The sequence below is a fragment of the Patella vulgata genome, chromosome 1 (genome assembly GCF_932274485.2).
Source record: "Patella vulgata chromosome 1, xgPatVulg1.2, whole genome shotgun sequence".
NCBI classification, from domain to species: Eukaryota; Metazoa; Mollusca; class Gastropoda; family Patellidae; genus Patella; species Patella vulgata.
The window spans coordinates 52,140,734-52,161,836 of record NC_065879.2 but is presented as its reverse complement, the minus strand read 5'-3'; the positions used below and the strand labels follow the sequence as shown (position 1 = coordinate 52,161,836).

At 35.7% G+C, this 21,103-nt stretch overlaps 1 protein-coding gene across 1 annotated transcript in view; it reads left to right on the top strand.

Moving 5' to 3' along the window:
• Positions 1 to 21,103, top strand: part of LOC126830155 (uncharacterized) — a 513,485-nt gene that overhangs the window by 320,219 nt on the left and 172,163 nt on the right. The window contains exon 14 of the mRNA XM_050560467.2: positions 4,368 to 4,497. The gene's annotated coding sequence lies outside the window, so the exon portion shown is untranslated. The remainder of the gene's footprint in view (positions 1 to 4,367; positions 4,498 to 21,103) is intronic.

Genomic DNA, 21,103 nt, shown 5'->3' with positions numbered 1-21,103 from the left:
TTGATTGATGTTGAATGGTTATATTTTGCTAAATACAACACGATTGTTTATGTGAGAAAGTAATGTGAGAGAGTAAGTTAAGACTTGTTATATACTAAACAGCAAAAAAAACCTCAGTACAATTTCAAAATCAGAGAGGCACTTTAATCAAATCATTCTAGAAAACTACTTACTAAATGGATCAAAGCAATTTTTTGTGAACAGTATGTTGACACATAAGTGGTTAATTCATCACAATTTCTAGACATTACGAGAATGTTTAGAGTCTGTACACAGACTAAACATCAGTATCTTTGTGTCCACTGCGAGTGTCAATAACAGCAGCGCAGTGTCTGTACATGGAATGGACCAGACGATTGATGAACGCCATTGGCACCTGGAACCACACTCAGAAAAGCCTGGTGGTGTGGGTCACGGGCTCCGTCATGCTGGAAAACGTTGTTTCGATGACGTGCGAAATGTGATATGACGTGGGGTCTGAGAGCTTGATCGATGTTGCGCACTGCTGTGATGCCACCTCCTCTCCTTGGACAAAGATTTTGGAACACCACAGGACCCAATCTCTGGTTCAGGCTGATTCCACCCCAAACCATTATGCTTGGACCTCCCCATGAGTCTCGTTCCATGACACATTGGTCAGAATAACGCTGGCCACGTCAACGCCATATTCCGGTCCTGCCATCTGCAGTTGATACGCAATACCGACTCTCATCTGTGAACAGAACAGTTCTCCATTGCCTGTGTCGCCAGTTCACATCGATGGCGAGGGGTGTGGATCGGTCCACGGTAAGGTCTACGGCAATGGATGGTCTCTCTGGTGAGACGTCGACGCACTGTATCGGTACTGATGGGTCTTCTGTGTGTTCCCACTGTCTGACGTGCTTTCTCAGATGCCTGTGTGAAGGTATTCTGCAGGTGCTGTCTTGGCGTTCTTGTCGCCTTGTGGTAACCCTTGGTCTACCAGTTCGGGGGCGATCATCCATGGTGTTGGTGTCCCGAAAGGGTTGCTGAAGTAGTCTGAATGATTCAACCAGGTATGGGGGTGCATTTTATAGGGCTAGTCCCGGTGAACAGCACTGGCAGCATGAGTTACATGAAAATCATGGAGAACACATTACCATCTCAGAAGTCAGGTTGCGTTTTTGAGAGCATTTCCTGGGTTCAGTTCTGTGTTTGGGAAGGAGCCTTATTGCTCAGGTAAAGTTGGAGATGTGGTCACTAACATACAATAAAAACATTTGGCAAGTTTTATGCAATGCGTCAATTCAGAGTAACATACCAACCTGACTTTTTTTTTTGCTGCTTAGTATATATATTCTTATTGTGGTATAATTGTCGAAATATCTGAGAGATATTGGGAGATATTTATTTATGGTGGGGCACCCTACCCTTGGTTGTACGAAAAATATGGACTGTAACTTCATGGATTATGGCCCCTGATTGTACGAAAAATCACGTTTTTAGCTTGTGAACACTGTAGAGGTCACAATTTTTATCCAGTTTGGTTTAAACTTGAAATGTATGCTTATAACCCAAAGATCTCGGTTCCTTTCGATATTCGCGCATATCGGAACGTAACTTCCTGAATTATGTCACCTGATTGTACGAAAAATCGTGTTTTTAGCTTGTGCACCCTATAGAGGTCATAATTTTTATCTGATTTAAAAAACCGTATTATTATATCACCGATCACCCTAAGGCCGACTGAGTTCGAATTTTGTGAAAATCGGCCCAAAACTGACAGACAAAATGGCCGTCCTTCGTTCTCAAATAGCGTAAAAATATGGTATATCAAGTTTGTGAACCCTATAGAGGTCACAATTTTTATCCGATTTTGTTGAAACTTGAAATGTAAGTTTATAACCTAAAGATCTCGGTTCTTTTCGATATTTGCACATATCGAATTGTAATTTCCTGAATTATGGCCCCTAATTGTAGGAAAAATCACTTTCTTTTTAGCTTGTTCTCTATCCATCTCTCGAAAATATGGGCGTATCCAGCCTGGCAGCCGCTGGTTATTCAATCTTAAAAAACATTTAATTATATAACCGTTAGACCCCAATGAAGGTTGAGTTCAAATTTTGAGAAAATCGAAATGAAACTGTCTGACAAAATTACCGCTCCTTGTATGCAAATAGTGTAAAAGTAAGTAATACCTCGGACCGCAACTTCCTGGATTATGGTCCCTGATTGTATAAAAAAAATCGCTTTTTTTTCCCCCCGCCTTTCGAAGAAAGCAGGGACTATTAAAATAGTCCTTCTGGCCGTCTGTCCATCCGGAATTGTGGAGGCTCTAGAGGCTAAAGATGATATTCGATTGACTTAAGATTTATAGTGTTTTAGGTCATGAGATGAAGAAGCCTATTGATTTGCAGCGATTTCCGATAATTACTGCCAGAGTTATGGCCTCTCATCACTCTGAAAAATCTTGTGGACGCTCCAGAGGGTAAAGTTAATATCCGATAAACTTGGAATTTATACACTGTGTTTAAGGTTATGAGACGAAAGAAGCCTATTGATTTTTAGCCATTTCCGATACTTACTGCCAGAGTTAAGGTCATTGATAACTTTGAAATATCTTGTAGACGCTCTAGCGGCTAAAGTTGATATCCGATTGACTTTAAATTTATACACAGTGTTTTAGGTCATGACACCGACGTCTATTGATTTTCAACGATTTCCGATAATTACTGCCAGAGTTATGGCCCTTGATCTCTTTGAAATATTTTGTTGAAGCTCAAGAGGCTAAAGTTAATATCCAATTGACTTTAAATTTATATACAGTGTTTTAGGTCATGAGACACAGAAGCCTATTGATTTTCAATGATTTCCGATAATTACTGCCAGAATTATGGCCCTTGATGAATTTAAAATATCTTGTGGACACTGTAGAGGCTAAAGTTAATATTCGATTGACTTTAAATTTATATGCACTGGTTAAGGTCATGAGATGAAGAATCCTATTTATTTTCAGCGATTTATGATTGTTACTACCAGAGCTATGACCATTGATCTCTTAAAATATGTTGACACTTTAGAGGCTAAAGTTAATATCCAGTTAATTCTAAATTTATACACAGTGTTTTAGGTCATGAGCCGCAGAATCCTATTGATTTTCAACTATTTTCGAATATTACAGCACAAGTTAGAGCCCTTGATCTCTTTGAAAAATCTTGTAGAAGCTCTTGAGGCTAAAGTTAATATCTGATTGACTTTAAACTTATACACAGCGTTTAAGAACATTAGACAAAGAATGCTATTCATTTTCAACGATTTCTGATAATTACTGCCAGAGTTACGGCCCTTGATCACTTTGAATTATCTTGTGGACGCTCTAGTGACTAAAGTTAAAGGAGCTAAATCGCTAATATTTTGGACCTAGAAATTGACACAATTATCTCGCAATACATGTAATAATGTAATATGAATGTATAAACTGATTTACATTCAATCATTTCCGTCTCTACTCTGATTTCAAATCAGTTATGTTCGGCAAAATACACGTCTGGTTATTCCAGTCTACATAGTATTTTAATGCGCATGCTCTACAGATAAGAATGGCGTCACCGTTTGACATGACTTGTGGAATATGTCTAGCCTCGTTCTTCGAGTCCCTTGTTACAAATGGGACTGAAACACATTATGGTACACGATTCGTGTACCAATGGTAAAATGTTTATTTAAATATTGGATATCAGAAGCCCATCTTTTCCCGGTAAGATCACAACATCAATGTTGATTTAAATTGACAAATAATTTGTGTTTTCAATATCGAAGACTTAGATGATATTCAGTTAGAAATTTTGCTACTTTAATATAAATTGTTTAAGGTCATGAGACAAACAATCAAAACAAATTCTACTTTTTTCTGAAAATTACTTCAAAGGTTATTACTCGTAATCAGATTTTCATGTGTTCTAAATGTTCTCATTACTGACAAAAAATATGCGACAACACTTATTGACTGCCCGGATGACTAAGCTGCTGTGGGTGTATGTTTCGTTGCCTGACAACCTATCTTTGGAAATTGCTTCCAGAGTTAAGGCCCTTGTTTCAGTTTGTAGAACCTTGCAAGTGAACCCTCAAATGACAAAAATTATAATCTGATCTGAATGAAATTGTCTAGTAAATGCCCCATAATTACCTACAAAATAATAAATATGCGACAACCCTTGTCGACTGCTAGGACGATTTAGTGGCTGTGGACGTTTTTTTTTTTTTTGGTTGCCTGCCAACCTATCTTTTTGAAGTGACAGGTAGAAAAAAAACTACAAGTGGATTGTATTTGAATATTTTAAACGTGGAATTGAATTTAAGATTTATGTTATTAATACATGTGTATTTTGATTGATTCTGTTGTATTACAGGTGATCAAAATAGTGGTCATTTAACTCTGCAGGATCTTCACAGTTTGTCACAACCTGTTACAACAGGTCACACTGATTATATTGGTGCACACAGTGAAGAAGGGGAAACAACTCTAGTGGATACTGTCAGGTAAAAATATAATCCATTGCACTCTTGCGAATACCCATTTGAACGTTCCATAAATGAATCCTCTTAATCTTTCAAAAGGGGTCAGTCGAGTAAACATTAGGATTTCAGGCAATAAGGCATGCAGAAACTGAATATGATACTTTCTATACCAATCACCATATAGGTGAAAGGTTTGATTCTGCGCACACCATATTTGATAGAAAGATAAATATGCATGTAGAAATAATAAGTGTCATTTAATTCAGGCCTTGAGATCTGAAAATCCTGCTGGAGTGATAAAATGTGTTCGCCATATATTTTGTCAGTGTTGTTTTATTATACGTCCACATTTTTTATGTGGACGTATATTGTCGTTGCCCCTGTCCATCCACAATTTGTTTGTGGACACTCTACAAGTCAAAATTCTTATCCGATTTTGACGAAAACTTGAAATATAGGTTTATCTCCTATATTTATAGGTTTGGTTCCTTGCGATATTGTCATGTATCGGATCGAAACTTCATGGATTATGGCCCCTGATTGTACCAAAAAATCATGTTTTTAGCTTGTGGACACTCTAGAGGTCACAATTTTCATCAGGATGTATCTCCTACAATATCACCTACAAAATTCCATTTGGATGAAGGTGACAAGTTATTTAGGTAATATACCACAGAAATCAATGTTAATTGATAGAATTGTGCTTTTAAAGTGTAATATTGTATAATATGGTCTCAAGTTAATTGGAAGAAAAACTATAGCTGGGACATCTGTAATAATTTTTTATACGCCCACATATGTTCATAACCCAAAGATCTTGTTTTTTTTCGATATTTGCTTATCGGACCATATCTTCCTGGATTATGGCCCCTGATTGTACAAAAAATCACATTTTTTTTTAGTAACGTTTGTTACATAATCACAGATTATCTGATGTTATAGACGCTTCCTGCCAACTTGACACCCGTTCGCTATCGACATCCCTGGAGTTCTTGGTCTATGTGATTATGTAACAATTAGTTAACCGTACCTTGGTGGCATGTCTTATTTAAATTTAAACTTTCTTTGATGATAAGCAAATGTTAAACCTGATATGATACATGATACATCAGCCAGATGTCTAATAAGACTCCTTTGTCTGGAATGGTATATAAGCCCAGATAACAAACGAATCGACAGAGAGGTCCGGACAGGACAAGAGAGCGTAGGCCGTGGGCGTCTTGGCACAGATGAGACAGAATGTGGGAGAGCGTATTGGAGTTGGCACACTCGTGCCTAGCCAAGCTAGGATATGGCTCCCTCAATACAAGTTAGTTATGGAGTCCTTAAGTTTTGTATATAATATGTTAGAAGAAGAATAAAAGTATTATAAGATGTTAAACTAGTTTTGTAATCAAGAACCTGATAGAAAGTAATACTGTCACATATTAATTGCTGTTGTAGACCAGAGCAACGTGTAAACTCCTATACCACTAGAAGACCACAGGCCACAGCTATTAGTATTCACAGGTAAGTCTTTTTCTAATCCTACCAAGGCCACGTAATCCTGACATTGTGCTATGTAGGCCCTATTATAATTTAACTGGGAAATCAGCAGTTTATCATCACGCTTTATTAAATATCATGGTGTAGTTACTAAATTTAATATATTGCCTTTCAAGCTAGTAGTGGAACAGTCCTTAACTATTTGTAGGAAAATGACTAAAACAAAATTGTATATATATTGTTTGTTTTACAAAGGGTCATGCTGTTTTTAAAAGATTATAAATTATAATTGTTTGTTTTTGAACACATATTTTGGCATTTAAAATTAGTATTAACAGGTTAATATCGAGATGTAAAATGTTTTGTGATTGTTTAACTCGAATTGGGTTAACAGTATCGTAATTTTAAATTTAACCCAATAACATTCACAAAGTATTAAGTGTTTATCTCAAGATTTTTATTTGTTTTGTCTATACGTGTATATTACCCCAAATGTTAATGGGATGGCCCGATATTTATGGGAGAGATTTTATTCGTGTTTAAAGTAGTACTCCAAATGTTAAAGGGATGCCCCGATATTTACGAGAGAGATTTTTATTTGTTATACCCCAAATATTAATGGGATGGCCCGATATTTACGGGAGAGATTTTATTTGTGTTTTGTTTTTGACGTAGTACCCCAGATATTAATGGGATGCCCCGAAAGTTCGGGAGAGATTTTATTTATATTCTCAAGAGAAATTGAGCCCGCGCTTAAAGTAGAGCGAACGTATCGTCTTGTTTTGTGTTGTGTTTAAAAATTATAGAGATAAACCGTTATTAATTTTGATAAGTTCTTTCAAAATATCTTATTGAAGATTGGTAAAATGGCCCGATATTTACGGGAGAGATTTTATTTGTGTTTTGTTTTTGACATAGTACCCCAGATATTAATGGGATGCCCCGAAAGTTCGGGAGAGATTTTATTTATATTCTCAAGAGAAATTGAGCCCGCGCTTAAAGTAGAGCGAACGTATTGTCTTGTTTTGTGTTGTGTTGTGTTTAAAAATTATAGAGATAAACCGTTATTAATTTTGATAAGTTCTTTCAAAATATCTTATTGAAGATTGGTAAAATGTGTTCAGACCATTCATTATTCTTTATCTCGAGATAAAACAATATGACATCCTCATTTCAATTCTATTCATGTAAATAATAATGTAAATATGGTTAGATAGCTAACTTAAGTCTGTTCCACTAGCTAATTTGATTAACTATTAATTAAGTTCACTCCATGATATGATAAACAGATGATAAAACTTTCGCATGGGTGGCAGTTATAATACTCTTCATAGCACATGTCATAACGCACCGTTCCGGCCAGGCGGTATGGAAAAGATAAGACTACTGGAAAACACCGACCCCTTGCTATTACGGAAAACTTATACAAGAAGAAGACGACAGAATAAAGGAAGAAGAAAAAAATGAATTTGTATCTCCCTGCAGTTGACCACAACAATGTACGGATGGAGAAATTGGATATAATTTCTACATTGCGCGTGTGACCATTACAATAATTTATAATATATATTCGTGTGTTACCATGAAAATAATTTATATAGATGTGATTTCAGTTATTCACGTGTGTGCAAATTAGAATAGTTTGCGTTATATATTATATATGTGATCCCAAGAACTCATGTGTGTGAACAGTAAAATTATCTGCGACATAATTATGTGGTTTCAATGTCTCGCGTGTATGAACACTTTAGTATATATGTATGAACTTTTCAACCAGTGTCTTATTACTTTTCAACCAGTGTCTTATTCTTTTGCCATTTACATTTTTTTTTGTTTATATAACTTTTAATCAGTGTATTGTTATTTTTCGTATTTTTGTTTATGTATTAATTAGGGTAGTTACCTTCGACTCCATTTTTATTTAATTTTGTAATGGTCTTAAAAAGTTATTTCATATAATTCATAACTTTATTCAAAAAAAAAGGGAAGGTATGATACATAATCACAGATTATCTGATGTTATAGACGCTTCCTGCCAACTTGACACCTGTTCACTATCGACATCCCTGGAGTTCTTGGTCTGTGTGATTATGTAACGATTAGTTAACCTGACCTTGGTGGCATGTCTTATTTAAATTTAAACTTTCTTTGATGATAAGCAAATGTTAAAAATGATATGATACATGATACATCAGCCAGATTTCTAATAAGATTCCTTTGTCTGGAATGGTATATAAGCCCAGATAACAAACGAATCGACAGAGAGGTCCGGACAGGACACAAGAGCGGAGGCCATGGGCGCCTTGGCACAGATGAGACGGAATGAGGGAGAGCGTATTGGAGTTGGCACACTCGTGCCTAGCCAAGCTAGGGTATGGCTCCTTAAGTTTTGTATATAATATGTTAGAAGAAGAATAAAAGTATTATAAGATGTTAAACTAGTTTTGTAATCAAGAACCTGATAGAAAGTAATACTGTCACACGTTTCTTGCATGGCAACTGCTTGTTGTTATTGCCACCGCCAGACGATACCTATGGAGTGGTAAAAAATAGTTATTTATAGACTGATGGTCATCTTATATAATAATACTAGGGTGCCCCGTCAGTGATGGGATTTCAAAATTTTTCTTGTCAGACTTTTTACCGAAAATAAAGGGGCATAACACTTATCGTTATTTAAGCAGACAGATTCATACCACAATTAAACATCATAAGTCAACAAAATATTCAAATCCTGTACTTAATAAAAGTAGGTGAGCCTCGCTATTTTTGATATTTAATTTCCGTACGGTATTCATATTTAAGTAATATTTCTATAAAATTACATGTTTTCGTAATATGATAGAATGAAAGCTTACCTTCTTGTAAAAAGCATAGCTTCCTTCAGCGTATGGCCTACGTGATAGCACGTAGCTTCATTATAAGCACTGCCTTGTAAGCGATTTTCGTTCGGCAATCGAGATCACGAGAAAGTGCCACTGTTGATGAGAATTTCTATATGGAGTCTTAACAGACGTAAAAGATATTGCAAACAGAATGACTGTCCATTGATTTGGGTTGTTATATACTCTTATGATGTGTGACATCTAAGACTAGTTTATACATGTTGTCGGTTGGTACATGCTGTGATTAAAATGTCTGACAAGTCAATGTATGAAAACCACTAGCGTAAACACGTAGATTAAAATTATAATCACTCTTATTGGATTAATGAATAGTCCGACAAAGGGGAAGCATTGACTTCTGTTTAAGATTAGATTAATAATAATAATAATAATAATAAAAACTTTATTTAATGAGGCAACGTATTTAGTTTGCAAAAAAAACAACTAATCTTCCATAGGTCCCTCCTAAACTACAAAGACATATATACATGTAATATCAGGATAAATTTAAAATCATTAGAAATGCAATAGCATTTTAAAGTGGGAAGTTTGATAAGTCACTCCCAAACTACAAAACATATACATTATACAAGTAGAATATAGGAAGAACACTATAATTACACACAAAATAAAATAGAATGCAGTTGCAAGTTAAAAATAATAAGTATGTCATCAGTTGAATATTATGGTTCCTTCAGTGTGCAAAATAAATGAGTTTTCAGTTTAATCTTAAAATTTTCAACATTTTTACACATCTTTATATCAAAAGGCAGATTGTTCCATAAAAGACATGCAGAATAATGAAAAGTACGTTTCATGGATTCCGTTTTGCATTTTTGAAGAAAAAGAGATTTACTGGTCTGTGAACGGAGCAAGATATCCGTTTTGGAAACAAGAGATTTTTCAATAAAATGGAAATTTAGATAAAGTGGAGTATTAAATGTAATAATTTTGAATGATAAGACAATTTTATTGTAAAGAATCCTCTGTGTAAGGGTAAGCCAACCGAGTTTAGTAAATAAAGAGGTGGACGGAGTTTCAATCGGTGCATCAAGAATAGCTCTTGCTGCCCTCTTTTGTAATTTTAAAAGAATGTCTAATCTACTTTTGGTAGCATTTCCCCAAATAATAGAGCAATAATCAAATATTGGTAGTATGTAACTGTTATAAAACAAAATTTTTGTCTCGTAAGGTAAATGATCTTTTATCTTATTTAGGAGAAATATTTTTGATGCAAGTTTTTTAGACATATCTGCTATCTGTGCTTCCCAATTAAGGTCTTGGTCAATTTGAATTCCAAGTAATTTTGCGGTAGTAACCGTCTCAATTTTCTCACCATGGAGTGATAAAGTTAGGTTTTTCTGATTTCTTTTGTGTTTTGTTGAAATCAGCATTGATTTTGTTTTCGAAGGATTGATTACCATCCCATTGTTTTCACACCATTTAGCAACCAAATAGAGATCATTTTGGAGATTTTTGGCGATGGATAAAATATCTTTGTGTGAACAGTGCAGGGTACTGTCATCAGCAAACAAATCTATCTGACTTGATTCAATATTGAGTGGGAGATCATTTATAAAAATTAGGAATAGGAGAGGACCCAGGATCGAACCTTGTGGAACCCCGCATTTGACTGTAGTAATTGAGGAGGTAATTGATCCTAAACATACTTTTTGCTTCCGTGAGTCAAGATATGATTCAATCAAAATTTGTGAATTATTATCAAATCGATAAAGATGTAGTTTTTCAATAATAAGCTTATGATCAATAAGATCAAATGCTTTGCTAAAATCAAGATACACTATACCACTCATCGCACCATTATCGATAGCATCAAGCCAATTATCTGTCATTCGGATCAGTGCAGTAGCACATGAATGATTTGATCTAAATCCAGATTGGTAAGCATAAAGAACATTGAAAGTTTCCAAATAAGTTTGAATTTGAGTGCTCAAGTGCCTTTCGAATATTTTTGAAATTGTGGGGAGAATTGAGATTGGCCTATAATTGTTCGGATCATCTTTAGCTCCCTTCTTATGTATAGGAATAATTTTAGCCAGTTTAAGGGCACTGGGGAACATGTTTTGAGAAATACAAAGATTAATGATATATGTCAAACTGCTACAAATTGTATACGCAGACAATTTTAAAATTTTGGGTCCAATACCATCACACCCAATGGCTTTGTTACTATTTAAACTCAATAAATGTTTTAATACCTCTGTGGTAGTAATACAATTAATAGAAAAGTTGTTATTTGGGGGAATCTTATCATTTACGTAATCTGATATCTTTCGTTTGCACTCTTGAGAAAGTGGTGTATAGGGGGGCTTAATGTCATCAGTTAAATTAGTGAAGTAATCATTCATCACATTAGCAATAGCATTTAGATCATTAACTGTTGTTTTTCCATATTTAATACTATTGGGATAAGGGCAATTATTGGGTTTATTCTGTATGTCACGAAAATATCTCCATATGTTTTTAGATTGCTCTTCATTTTCGATAGCAATCTAATGAATTATCCGATAAAAGATTAAGTCAGTCAATCCTGGCAGATTAAGTAGTTAATCAAGGTAGGTGTATAACACGATAAATACTTTGATCACTTAATTACCTAATCAATCCAGCCTATTATTAATGATAATCGGGTTGAGTGGTAGTTATACACTCAGTACACTATATTAATTTTGGAATTTTGAATATTATTCACCATATCTTGATGTCCGATTGGGCATATTCCAGGTCGGACAATATACTCTTCAAAAAAAGTAGGGGATATTGAAATGCAAATACCTATGCAGGTTGTGATATGATAAATAGTCATGGACACTTGACATGCTTTGAGAGTATGTTCACAGATGAAGAACTTGTCGCCCCAACAGAACCACTGAGGTGCACATGCGACACGCAATAGCGCCATGCACGTGGGAGGGGTTCATTGTCAAATTTGACACTTCAAGGAAGGGTTGATGAAAACTGCCACGTGCTGGTTTATCCTATCCATGTCTGTTTTCCTATCTGTTCTTGCATAAGATTTACTGTTTAGTGTATCTTTGCTTTAGTGTGGGGATCACGATGGCTAAGTGGGTAAGGCGCTGGCTCGCTAGCCTGGAGGTCGGGTGTTCGATCCCTGCATTGGCCGAGAAAGTTCATCCCGATTTTCCGGCGTGGCTCCCCCTTGTCAGTGATGCAGGACGGAGGGCCTGACAAGGACAGCTGTCTAGTCATTCGGATGAGACGAAAAACCGAGGTCCCGTGTACACATTGGCGTGCACGTAAAAGATCCCTTGACAGTTGGAATTCGATATAAGAGTAGGCCGTAGTGCCGCTGTCCGGGCAAAATTTCCCTCATAGCACACTGTATGGCGTATGCCCGTCTTCATTAGCCCAGTTCGGAGCAAAACAGTAGGACGTTAAACCCCATTTCATTTCATTTCATTTCATTGCTTTAGTGTGCTACGTTTAATTTGCAGTGAGACGTATTCAACATGATGACCGTCGACGTGCTATTGGCATGCTTCAAATGGGTTCTACACAGTGAGAAGTAGCCAACATGCTTCATGTGTCACAGTCTATGATCAGCAGACTGTGGAACTGGTAAAAACAAACACACAATGCTGATGATAGACCTCGTTCAGGTCATCCTAGAGCCACTACACAAGCCCAGGATCGATACATTCGTACACAGGTCCTGCGAAATCGAGGACATACGGCCAGTCAGCTTTCTGTAAACTTGTACCAAGCTACAGGAATTTGAGTTACACCCCAAATGATTAGAAATCGACTACATGCAGCCCATTTGCATGCGCGACGACTGTGTGTTGTGCCTCCATTAACTCGCCAGCACATGGCAAACAGGTGTCAATGGTGTAGGAAGGGTAGAAATTGGGGTAATCGTCGATGGGTGCGTGTAATGTTCTCAGATCGTGCAGATTTACTCTGGATTTCACCGATAGGCGAGCTCGCGTTTGGAGGCGTGTAAATGAGCATCATGCTAACGTTAAAGATCAACCTGAGACCTCTCGTATTTTATTATTATTACATCTGAAATGTCCCCATAAAATGTTCCTGAAAGTTTTAACGAAATCCAATAACTCGTTCTCACGATATAGACGGAAAACTAAAATTCTCACCTGAAGTGACACTGTTGACGGGACCAATATTAATGACGCCAAAACATCGGACAAGAGGTGTATTGCTTATGACTGTGATAATAGAAACCCAATAACGTTTGATTTCATTAATTTCCGTTTCATTAACAGTTATTTTAAAACGATAGGCTAGTTTTGTGGCGACAAATCGAGACAAATGGACAGGATCTCCGAATAATGACATGTGTTTTGTTCGGCGCATTTTTTACAGACCAGTACTACCCTTTCAACCATATAATTTTAGAAGCAACAGGACAAACGCCAGTCACATGTGTCTTATCAGATGCTGTTCCTACTGTGGATTTTATTTGTGATTCGGTCGTAGAAACCCCAGCAAACCGCCCGAGATGGGATAGGCCTATGTAGACAGGGTTCAAAAGTACTGAAGAAAGTAGACTCGCAGATGTCAGAGAGAAAATAAGAGGGTGAGTCAAATTCTGTTTATATTGATATCTCTCATATTTTTTTTGTAGAAAAGATATTCATGTATAAAATTATATTATGCTCTTAGTTTAGTTTGGTATCCAGCCCCCGGATTACAGGTTCAAGCAGTAATAATTGAAGAGACTTGTATTGTAAAAAATGTTAAGTTAAAGAAAAATTCTTTTCTTTTGCAATTGCAGACCATTTTTTAACATGCCGGTGAAGAAAAATAAAACTCAAGTCCCAGCCCCATCACCAGAGACTATTAAAGACAATGTTATGACAGTGCCGATGAACATTTAGATATTACAGTATTCGAGGCCATCATACAGATTCAGAAAGTAGGCCTATCCATAGTCAAGGTAGATACAATACATAATTATAACCAGGATTTTCCTGTGTGGTTTCTACATGTCAATGGTGCGTGACGAAGGGCCTGGCAAGATACAATGTCTAGGTACTGTGTACAAATTGGTTTGCATGTTAAAGATCCATTGACAGTTTAAGTTAAATATAAGAATACATGTAGGTCATAGCACCGCTAACTGGGCAAAAGTTTCCTGGTAGTGGTAGCTCTTTGTATGACATTTGGCTGTCTTCATTAGCCTGGATAGAGCAGGAAAGTAGAACGTTAAACCCCATTTGATTTCGTAATTTTACCTGTACTTCGATTTTCATTATCAGTCATATATTTATTTCATTCCTGGTGAAAGTCATAATCTATATTGTGGATTTTTGTGAGTCATGACTTAGACTAGACAAGAATTCATGTGTTCTCTTCTATAGATTAAACTTATATTTTATTGCATAACTGTCAATTTCTTTTGCAGGAATAGTAGTGAAGAAAGAACATTTGCTGAGCCTCTATTCAAAGTGCCATATTTGTGCCAGCCCATCAATGACAGATAAAAAAAAAAACCATTTAGCTCGATATGGTACAAAATAGTACTTGCATGTGGTTGATTGATGTAATTATCATATGGGAATCCTGCAGATAAATAATAAAAATTGTCTGAATATAATATATTGTTTTTATTCCCACTTAAATCCTGCATGGCATTTTCTTATACAAAGGTCTGTCTGATAAATTTTTACATTTGGTACACCGTCAGCATTTTGTCTTCCCAACACCTCCTGTCAAGCTGTCGTTAAGCCATGTTCGGTATTAATGTCTGCTGAAAATATAATTAATATACATATTAGTATATTATTTTCACTCAATATGTGTAATGTCCACTACACAAATTGGGTCATTTCAGGAATAACATACATCTATGGCATATGGTAGAATCTTATAGGCATTTTTAACTGTGGGAGGACCCAGTGCAAACCCACAAGGTTAGACAAGTAACCGTATGTAGTCACGTTCAAGCGTGGGATCAAATGTGTATCTCCAAGATTTTCGTGGCTAATTTATTTGTTCGGGAACAAGGTTGATAAGTGAGTAAGACGCTTGCTTGCTAGTCTGGACATAGCTAGTTTAATCCTGGTGTTTGCCGAAAAAGTTCATTGGGATTTTCTGGGGTGATGCAGGATGGGACAAAAGACTGAGATTCCACGTACACATTCACATGCACATAAAAGATCCTTTGGCAGTTGGAAATCGATATACAAGTAGGCTGCATCGCCGCTGTCCAGGCAAAATTTCCCTCATAGCACAATGTATGGTGTAAGTCGGTCTTCATTAGCCCAGTCAGAGCAGAACAGTAGGACGTTAACCCCCATTTCATTTCATTTCTTCTTTGTTAATACAATAATCACAATATATCCCTCTGGACACGTTACAACTGATTTTTACCCAAAATAATAGAAATCAGATTTTTTCCCAACCCTGCTACCACCTAATATATATAATTTGCCAAATTTTGACAATAATCATACAGGACTAGGCCAAATAATCATACAGGACTAGGCCAAATAATAAGTTGACAATAGTAACCGATCTACAGAAATGAAATGAAATGGGGTTTAACGTCCTACTGTTCTGCTCCAAACTGGGATAATGAAGATGGGCATACACCATACAGTGTGCTATGACTATAAGGGAAATTTTTCCTGGACAGCCGCACTATGGCCTACTCTTGTATTGAATTCCAACTGTCATAGGATCTTTTACGTGCACGCCAATGTGTACACTGGACCTTGGTTTTGTGTCCCATCCAAACAACTAGACAGCTTTCCTTGTCCAGGCCCTCCGTCCTGCATCACTGACAAGGTGGGACCACGGCGGAAAATCTGACATATAATTGTTTGTTACAGAATTTAATCATTAAACTAGGTATTTTATACCTTGTTTAATTGTCTTTTCTAAATTTGAAATTAATATATTATGTTTAGGGTCAACAACACAAATTAGGTAATTTCATTTATAACCTAATATGGTACAATCTTAATTAAATAATCCGTTTATTTGAAAAAATGTGATTCAAATTTTTAAAAATGTGATTTAAAAAAAAAAAACATGATTTTTTTCCCAACCTGGCTAACTCCTAAGATGATGATAATTTATTTTTTTTGACAATAAGAATATAGGCCTAGGCCTAAGTAATAACTGATCCAGAAATATATAATATAATAATTTTGTGTTATGCATACCATTTAACAATTAGGCCTAGATATATATGTACTTTATAATTGTCTTTTATGAATTTGAAAAGAAATCCTTTGTCTTAGATACCCATACTAGGCCTAGCTCACAGATCGATATTGGCCTAGTCTTATAATATAGGCCTACTCGTGTCGTGTTTGGTTAATAATGATTGTTTAAAAGAATCCATATCTAAGTCAAAAGAACGTTTGAATTTCAATTTGATACAAACACAATATTACTGATAGATAATTCAGGAAAGTTAAAATATAAATTGTAATGTAGATTATTTAGATAATAATAAAACTAACCATTCATTGCCGTGGAATCCAAAGGATCGCATTTGCGTGGTTGTTCAAGCCGTTGATACGGTCGTCTTTGTCTGACTCATCCCAGTCTGCATAAGGCTCAAATTGATATGGATGAACCCTGCCGTCGTCCACAATGACATCTCTTTCGGAATCCTCAAACGACGATTAATTATATGACAAATTTAACTCGCCTAGAACTCCTCTGTGATTGATGCACTATCCGAATGAACACGTTGTTGCCATTTTGTTTACATTGGTCTCACACCTGTGACGTCACAACATATTTCAGGGAATTACCGGAAGTCGACTCGTACGCTAATTGGATTTCACCAGGCAGGTGCAAAGGGGGTTTTCCAATCTAAATATATCGATGACGGAATGTCCGATTTTCGTCAATTTTGTTTTATTTAGGAGTTTTAGCTTTATTCCTATTCATTTAAAGAAAAATATTCTAGTCTCAGACAGCATGGCAGATTCAGGCGTGGGTCTGTTATGGTGTGGGAAGGAATCACCATGACTGGCAGAATGGACATGCATATTGTTCAAGGAAGGATCACTGGTGTGTACTACCGTGACCACATCCTGGCACTGATAGTTCTGCCCTTTGCTCAACGTGCAGGTCGATGTTTCATCTTTCAAGATGAAAATGTCCATGCCCGCCGAGCTCGTGTCGTTAATGACTACCTCCAGCGTCACCATATTGTCCATATGCCTTGGCCAGCCATGAGTCCTGACCTTTCCCCTATAGAGCATGTCTGGGACATGATCGGGAGACGTCTTCATCGACATCAACCGACAACACACTGCAATAATTGGCCGTGGCACTGCAAGAGGAGTGGGTCAGATTGCCCTAAATTGTGATTGGATGGTTGATTAGGAGCACGCCGCGACGAATTGCTGAATGTCTGAGGATTGGTGAAGCAATTACTCATTATTAAGACAAAAATTCATTTTCACTTTTGACAGTGTATCTGGATAAGCCGCCCATATGAACTGTTTATGTTCATGTGTAGGCAATTGGCCAGTTATTAACATACACTGGTTACCTCTAATAAAAACAGCAGTACATTTCTGCAGTTTGTATTGTTTCTGAATATCCACTACTTTTTTTGAAGAGTATATTTAACTTTTTGGTCATTACAGCAGCTTTAGAAATTATGTTGGTTTTTTTTTTTAAAAATTGTTTTATCATTAACTATACCGTTGGGAGCGGCATCTTCTGGTACAATACAAATAACATCTCTGAAACACTCGGGTTGTGTTGCCTAACGTGTGTGTTTCTAAATACAGTAATTAGCGAGTTTTGATTTAATAATATATGAAATTTAAAATATACACAAAATGCATGTTTTTCTTGGAAACCAACTGCAAAGCCCAAAAAGTTGATTAATCCGAGAAGCAATCTAAAATCTATTTATCGGGTGTAAAGGGATATAACTGCATAACTTTTCTGCAAATTTTCGAATATTTGTTGCAGTAATTATTCTGGTTTATTATTCGCTTGTTTTGGGTGATATAGGGAGGTAAATGGAACAGCCTTTGAAGTAGATTTCCAGCGACATAACTCACTATTTTTGAAAAAAATTAAGTAATATGCCCATTTAGCATCATTATGCTGTAGAATGTGGTGGTATTGGGTAAATTGATTTTACTATATTTGATGAAGATGAATTTATAAGAAGTTTATTTTGGGCCAATATAAGAAAATTAACTTTTTCCGAATGTTCTGTAATCTGATTATAATAATTACGGAAAGGGTGTTGGAATAGTTTTGTTCAAGTATATTTGATGACAATTTTTCATTCGTTGCGACAGGATCCGTAATTGGCGCTTGAGGAACGTTGTGTAAATTGGAGTAATTTCCCATTAACGGCGTACTTGTAACAAGTTGTTTCACATTTGAAAGATACAATACAGAAGGTAGGCTATCACTAAGAGCCCAATTTTTAATGGCATTATTAAATTTACAGTTTGGTTGAATTTGAAAGATACTAGTATCTTTTTGTTGAATAAAATTAAATATCATACTTTTAAACGCATAACAAATAGGACTAATTTGAATAAAATATCTGTTTTGAAGTTTAAAAATACAATTTTGAAGAGTATGGTGTCACTTTCGGTGTCAACTTTAAATTCCTCTTCAATAGATATAATGCACATTTGCTTTATGCATCAAATGGTGTTACTTTTATGAAGATCAAATCATAATTGACTCTTTTACAGGCAAAATAATGTGAAAAGTGACTCATGCAAAATAACTCATTTCTCAGCAACTGCTCATATTAAAAACTAATTTCGGCATAGATTGTTTTCGTATAGATACAAACTACAGGTTTATGAACAATACATAGAAATATTTTAAAATATGAAAAGCCTGAATGTCTTGTAAATTCTCTTTGATTGGCATTTAGTATCCTCGCCGAAACGTCGCTTAGTATTAAACTCAGTAATTATGTATCCATAAAATTGTACCTTGGGTTGTAAATTGCTTAATTTTACACCCTTTTCCACCTTTAAATCGAAATGGCTAAACACAAAACCAAAATTAAAAAATTGAGTTTGAAATTTTTTGCGTCTGTCGTAGGGGCATTCTTCTTGATCTGTTAGATTTCTAAGAATTAACATCTGCTGCGAAAAGATGTTCCGACTGGTCAAATTCCGGTGCCGACAGAAAACTTTATCGGTAACAAAAAAGTTGAGAATTTGCACCATGAAACATATGAACTTTGTATTATATATATATATGGGGCAATAAATAATTAACCTAGAACCCATAAACTGAAATTAAAAAGGCTAAAAATCTTAAAAAATGATCCTGACAAAATTGGTTATTTCTCAACAAAGGAAGATGCTAGAAGCAATTTTTTGATATCTATATGATCGTATTGATCCAATCTATATGTCCATTGGAATCAAATATCATAATACTAAATGAAACTCACTTCAAAAAGAATATTTGGTTTGAAGGCCATAAATACAGTTTTTGCCAAAATGACATTACTTTCGGTGAGAATGGAAATGTTAAATTAGTTTTATCAAATCAGAAATGGCATAAGGAATCGCATGGTGAAAATTTTATGAAAATCGAATAATAATTGATACTTTTATAGACCAAAAACCTTGAAAAGTGACTTGTAGAAAATCGTCTATTTCTCTGCAACCGTACAAGTTAGAAATCATTTGGTGATATCTGTATGATTGTATGGGCTCATTCTTTTTATACGCCCCTATTTTTCATGTGGATGTATATTATCGTCGCCCCTGTCCGTCCGTCCACAATTGTTTGTGAACAGTCTACAGGTCACAATTTTTATCCAATTTCTATGAAACTTAAAATATAGGTTTATCACCCTAAGATCTCGGTTCCTTTCGATATTGGCATGTATCGAACTGTAACTTCATGGATTATGGCCCCTGATTGCTCGAAATATCACGTTTTTAGCTTGTGAACACTGTAGAGGTCACAATTTTTATCCGATTTGGTTTAAACTTGAAATGTATGCTTATAACCCAAAGATCTCGGTTCCTTCGGTATTCGTGCATATCGGAACGTAACTTCCTGAATTATGGCCCCTGATTGTACGAAAAATCACGTTTTTAGCTTGTAGACCCTATAGCGGTCATAATTTTTATCCGATTTAAAAAACCATATTATTATATCACCATTACACCCTAAGGAAAGCTGAGTTCGAATTTCGTGAAAATCGGCCCAAAACTGACAGACAAAATGGCCGCCCTTCGTTCTCAAATAGCGTAAAAATATGGTATATCAATGTTGTAGAGGTCACAATTTTTATCTGATTTTGTTGAAACTTGAAATGTAAGTTTATAACCCAAAGATCTCGGTTCCTTTCGATATTTGCGCATATCGAGTTGTAATTTCCTGAATTATGGCCCTTGATTGCAGGAAAAATCACTTTATTTTTAGCTTGTTCTCTATCCATCTCTCGAAAATGTGGGCGTATCCTGCCTGGCAGCCGCTAGTTGTTAATCGGAATGAAATATCATAATTTTAAAAATATTACAAATCAGATTCACGTGAATAAAATATTTGTTTTGAAGGCTACAAATGCATTTTTTTCCCGAAATAGCGCCATGTCTGATGACATTGAAAATGTGAAATTGGTCCCACCCAGTCAAAAGTGGCATGAGGTATCACATGGTAAAGAAAAATCGAAAATCGGACTATAATTAACTCGTTTACAGACAAAATAACGAAAACGGTGACTTATGCAAAATTGCCTATTTCTAGGCAACTGCGTATATTACAAACTAATTTTAACATACATTTTCTTCGTATGGATTATAGCTACAAGTTTATAAAAGTTACGTAGAAATATTTTAAAATCTGAAAAGCCTGAATGGGTTGTAAATGGGTCAATTTTAGACCTTTTCTTTACCTCTTAATTGAATTTGCTCGAAAATGAAATAGAAATTAAAAAAACTGAGCTCACACTTTTTTGCACCTTTAAAGGGCACACCTTTTTGGTTATATCAGTTTTAAAAAAAATAATATTTGCTTTTGAAAAGTGGTACTGAACTGTCAAAATTGTAGTTTTTGGTAAAATTTCGCCACTTCCGGTGCCGACAGATAACTATCGGAAACAATAAAAATGACAATTGAGACCACGGAGCATATTAACTTTGTTTTATACAAATCAAACAATAAATAATTAATCTAGGACTGAAAAACTGAATTAGCCAATGGCAGCCAAGGAAAATACTGAGACAAAAAAATTTCACATTTTTGCTCAAGTCAGATAACTCTTTAATTTTGTATTT